The sequence below is a fragment of the Bubalus bubalis genome, chromosome 12 (assembly GCF_019923935.1).
Source record: "Bubalus bubalis isolate 160015118507 breed Murrah chromosome 12, NDDB_SH_1, whole genome shotgun sequence".
In the NCBI taxonomy this organism is placed as follows: Eukaryota; Metazoa; Chordata; class Mammalia; order Artiodactyla; family Bovidae; genus Bubalus; species Bubalus bubalis.
In genome coordinates, this window is record NC_059168.1 from 1,794,803 (window position 1) to 1,800,734 (window position 5,932).

Genomic DNA, 5,932 nt, shown 5'->3' on the forward strand with positions numbered 1-5,932 from the left:
TACTTTTGTGGGAGTGTTTTATTTTTTAATTCTCCAGCATGGGAACACCATCATGTCAGTCCACTTTCTGAGGACTCCTTGGGTTAGATCAAATCTCAGAGGCAGCTGCAAAGGGCAGTTCAGATGACAGCTGTGTGTGCCTGGTCCCTGCGTCTCCGAGAGCCCAGAGAGGGTATCCCATTCTCCTCAGCTAACAGGGATGTCAGATGGTTTCACTCTTTCTAGAAACTCACCAAGTTATCAGCCTGGGGGACCCCTTCTTTTTCCTACAAAACAAAGGAGCCTGTGCTCAATGAGAAAGTCCTTATACCAAAAGAAAATGGGCAGACGTTTCTTCTCACTCTGTACAAAAACTGATCAGAAATTTTCTGGGCAGTATGTTCTATGTCAGGCTTCCCTGGTGACTCAGTGGTAAAGAAGTGCCAAGGCAGGAGACGCGAGTTCGATCCCTGGGTCAGGAAGAGTCCTTGGAGAAGGAAATGGCAACCCATTCCAATATTCTTGCCTGGAAAATCCCATGGACAGAGGAGCCTGGCAAGCTACAGTTCATAGGGTCCAAAAGATTAGGACACAACTTAGCGACTAAACAACAATGTTCTGTGTTCTATGCCCATCAGGAATGTGAATTAGAAACTGCTTTTAGAATTTCCTTGGGCCACTCCATAGGAGATAAAGGGGACTGGGCTACCATGGGAAAGGAAGCATGATGACAAGTGGCAGTGCCATGCTGGGTATGAGTTGTCTGGGTCAGAAGGAAAGACGATGATGAGGAAGGAGGGCCCTCGGCTAGAAATGCTAAAAGCTCAGCTCCTGTTATGAAATGCTCCGTTATCACTTCAATCAAAGATGTTCATGATGTTCCCGAGCTGGGACACCAGAACAGGTGCCTCAGAGGCTGGTCAGTTCCCAGTGTGGAGGTGAAGGGGCAGAGGCTGGACAATCGCTTCCGAGTGGGCATGCAGAACAAAGAGTCAAACCTCAAGTAGAGGTTTAACTAGTTGACATCTTACACCCCTTCTGGTATAGGGACCTGTGACTAAACTGGGTCTCAGTGGTGTCTTCGGGAGCTGTCTCTTATCCCATGTAATTGTACCAGAAAAGGCCATTTTCACTGAGTCCATTTAAGTTAACATTTTATAGTATTAGGAACAAAAGGACATAGGGGCTCTATCCTGAAAAATACAAATACAGGTTAAGAAATGATAGGAAGTTTGTCACATATTTAACAAAATTTCCAAATAAGTGTCGACTGAGGGAAGTCTCATTTTTCTCATGATGTGCCAAGATGCTAATAGAAGCTCACATTCAACCCCATCAAAAAAAGAAAGAAACCAGAGGCTAACTGAATGCTTTTGCACTTACCCAGTTTAAAGGAACTTCGACATGCTATTTCCCCCTTTTCAGTTGCCAGTTGTCTAACTCTAAACCCTCATTAGTTCCAAGCTTTGCAGATTCTCTGACATGACTTTCTCATTCCTCCTATCCCGAGTCATTTTTATCACATGGAGTTTCATTGAGCTTTCGATTTGCCTCCTTTTTGCAATGGGTGTAATAAGGCTCTTGCCTTGGGCCAGGCAGCTCCTGCATAGAAAGCCTCCTGTCCTCCTCCCAGTTGGACACAGGACACAGCCACGACTGTCCTTTCACAGGCAGGGGGATGGTTGCACTCGCTGGTGAGAACTGGAGCTGGTGGGGCTGGCTTCCTCTGCCCCTGAAGCTCTGTAGTCACTCCCTGCCCTCAGGTGCCCAGACCTGTCCCCACGAAGGTCTGTCCTCTGGCTTCTCAGGAAGTGACAGTGAGACAAGGCCTTGTAGTGGACCTGAGGCCAGTGGGCAGAGGACATCAGGGGCGGATGACATCGGGCACAGGGGCAGCCCTGGACCGCCAGTGGAGTCTGCAGGCGGCCACGTGGCTGGGTCCAGGTCCTGGGCACAGTGCACTTCCTGAAAGGGCTGCCTGCTCTGAGCGGCAAAGTCAAGGCCAGGCCCGTTCAGGCAACCACCGAGCTCCACGTTGCAGCCCCCACGAAGCCAAGGACCCTGTCCTGCTGACACTTTAGGTGTCTTTAAGTTCATAGAACAAAGAGCTAAGACCCTCCACGGACCTGAGAAAGGGGTAAGAAGAAGCCAATGTCTGTACATGACCAAGAGCCAAAGCTTGCAACACAGAACAAACCATGGTGACTATAAATGTGGGTGAGGGTTGCATCATGAACCAAAGGAAGAAGAGGCTGCTCTGGATCACATCCCACCCGGACATTCTGGAGGCTTCCACCTGTGACTCCAGTCTTGTGGACCCCATGTTCCTCAGGGGCTCTGGGGGACATCTGAAGGTATGGCGAGCAGGTGACCTGGTGGGGCTTCAGCCACATATAATCCCCCTCTGGGAACTATCTTATAATACCCTTCCCTTCCCCCACCCTCTTCTGCTCACCGTCAGTGGCAACAGATCTGCCCTTCTCCTGGGGAGGACACAGTTTAGAGGAGTTGAGATTCACATTACATGCCTGATTTGTGTGGTGGCTGTTGTTCAGTCACTAAGTCGTACCCGACTCTGTGACCCCATGGACTGCAACACACCACGCTCCTCTGCCCTTCACTATCTCCCAGAACTTGCTCAAATTCACGTCCGTTGAGCTGGTGATGCCATCCAACCATCTCATCCTCTGTTGCCTCCTTCTCCTGCCTCAATCTTTCCCAGCATCAGGGGCTTTCCGGTGAGTCAGCTCTTCACATTAGGTGGCCAAAGTATTGGAGCTTCAGCTTCAGCATCAGTCCCTCCAATGAATATTCAGGGTTGATTTCCTTTTGGATTGACTGGTTTGATCTCCTTGCAGTCCAAGGGACTCTCAAGAATCTCAGAATCCCCACAACAGCCCAAATGAGGGATTGAAGGCCTCCTCCTGGTGACCTTAGCAGGACAGAGGGTTCCCGCTGCCAGCCGTGGGCCGTGGGCTGGTGCAGCCTTCAGGCCCACACAAGGGATTGTTGTTCAGGGAATTGCTCGGGGCGGCTCGGGGTCACAATGGGGCTTCTGAGGGCACAAAGCGCCTGTGGGCTTGCCAAGTGTTCCTGCACACATGGGCATCTGCCCAAGGCATTTAAAATAGCATGACTCGAGAAAAAGATTTAAAGAGTTTTTCCCCTCTCTCCGCATGATCCATGGGCTTTGTTCTGTCTCCATCATATGGTCTTGGCGGCATCTAAGAACTGGGGTGCTGAAGACAGATGCCAGGACTTCTAGCTGTGACCTCTCTCTTCTCTCACAGATGACCTGGGACAATCAGAGTGCCAGACTCTCTACATGGTACCCAGAGAGGTTTGATACATGCAGGGAGTTCAACTTCCAAGATGTCCTTCAGTCTATTTACAGTCAAGGAGAGCCTGGAAGGAGGCAGGCACCCAGGGACGTGATGGGACAAGACATGCCAACAACACGGGATGCCCTGTGTTGCTTGAAGCTCTTTATTTAGTCACTTAGTCCTCATGACAACCCTATGCGGTGGATACTATTCAGATGAAGACTCTAGACACAGAGAGGTTAAAGGATTTACCCAAGGTCACAGGTGAAGTAGGTGTTCCAAAGACCTAGCTCCACATCCCCTAGTGCCACCTGTCATGTGCCACATCTCACAGGATCAGGGGGTGCAGAGCTGCCAGGCAAGTCCCTCAACCCACAACACTGACAGATGATAGTGAAGGTTCCAAACCACACACGGGAGCATCAGGGAAATCCAGGGGGAAGCCCAACCTGCCAAGGAGGTGCGTCTGCGATGAGAGCACCTGGGGGCAGGGAAGCTTCCCCATACAGAGCCAGGGCAGTGACCCGCCAGGTGAGGTAGAGGAGGTGAGGTCTCAGGAGGTTAGGAGGGCCAAGGCATGGCCCTGAAGGTGAGCACCCACTGGATGGTGGCAGCTCTCCTGGTGAGGGATGCTGTGGGTCTGGGCAGTAGAGGGGGTGGTAGGAGAAGAGGGGTGGACAGACACGCTAGGCTGGGAGAGTGATCCCATGGAAGACAGTGGCCTACGGCATGGACCCTGAGCCGGCACACGAGTGTGGCCTCTTACTCAGCCTCACGGCCCTTGCCTGCAGAACAGGAATATTCGTCTTGCCTCACAGGTTGTTGGAAGGATTCAAGGACTTGGTCCAGCTAAGCACCTAAAACCAAGGAAGGCTGAGGGAAGTGCCAGCTGGGCTCATCATGATGGGCACCAAGGAGGGAAAGAGCTAGAATGATCCTGTTTCTAACCAGGGCAGATGATGGTTATTGGCATTGTGTTTATTAATTAACCATGTTCCCCTGACATTGTCATAAATTTGGGTTGATACTTTTGCTTTTCCCCACAAAAGTGAACATTTAGTCAGTAATGACGCACTTTAAAATAGCTTCACCTAGTTTAGGACAGATTGAAATCATAAGGAAGTAATCACAGTTCAGGCATACAAAATAGGGCCCATGGGCATCAAGGATCTGGTCTCAGACACAGCCTTGCACCACTGAAAACTCCAACTTTTTTCTGAACTATATCAAACCAAGGACACCAGTTGCTTTTGAACAGTATCTGCCAGCTGCAAACTTGTGGTCTCAAGGTTGTTCCCCCTTCTAATTACACAATAATTTCTGACTCCAGCTGATCCTTACTTCCTGCCAGCTCCAATTACAATTCTTGATCAACAACTCATGTAACTAAACTGTGGCCTTGTGGGCCTTCCTTTGTAAGTTCTCTCCATTTTGTGGTCCAACACAATTCAACTGCTTCTTGAATCTGGGTCTACTGGTCTGCAGTCCTAAAAAAAAAAAAAACACCCAAATGATGCCTCTTTTTCCCAGTTCACCCATGGCTCAGACAGGGAAGAATCTGCCTGCAATGCCGGAGACCAAGGTTCAGTCCCTGAGTTGGGGAGATCCCCTGGAGAAGGGAATGGCTACCCACTCCAGTCTTCTTTTCTGGAGAATCCTATGGATAGAGGAGCATGGTGGGCTAGAGTTCATGGGGTTGCAAAGAGTTGGACACAACTGAGCAACTAACACACATTTTTCCAATCAAGTCTTCATTCCCCAAATTTTGGTTAACATAGTAAACCAGATGTTAATCCCTTGGGAAGGAAGTCACTTCGGCCAGAGCCCTCTGACCACTAAGTGAAGGGCACTGGGAAGGCCAGAAAGGGTCACGGTCATCTGACCAGACCCTTCAGTTCCTCAGTCGCCCTGCATGAGTAGACAGACCTCAGAAGCCTCCCTCCTCCGTCCTGGGGGCAGTGCTGGGAGGGGTCTGGGACATGAAGAATGGGAGGCTGCAGAAGCCAAGAGACTGGCCAGTGCACCCAATGAGTTGGTGCTGGAGCTGGCACTCAGCCACAGGCCTCCCAGTCACCTCCTCTGCCAGCCGCCCACCTTGTTTCCTGCCTCTGCTGCCCGCCTCTTCTCCCTTCCAGTTCTATTAAGATCCAATCGTCATATAACACTGGAGAAGTTTAAAGTGCACAGCATAATGACTGCTCTCTATATATGCTGTGAAATGCTACCACGATTAGTTTAATTAACATCTTAATGGGCTTCCCTGGTGGCTCACAGGTTAAAGCGTCTGCCTCCAATGCGGGAGACCCAGGTTTGATCCCTGGGTCGGGAAGATTCCCTGGAGAAGGAAATGGTAACCCACTCCAGTATTCTTGCCTGGAGAATCCCATGGACAGAGGAGCCTGGCGGGCTACAGTGCACGGGGTCGCAAAGAGTCAGACACGACTGAGCAACTTCACCTTCACCTTCACTCACAGAGTTAACACAATCTTTTCTCCTGTGGATGAGAACTTCTAAGATTTACTCTCTTAATGATTTTCAAATATACAAAAGTGTACTGTCATCTATCATCATTATGCTGTACAATACATGCTTAGGACTTATTTATCTCTTAAGTGGAAATTTGTACCTTT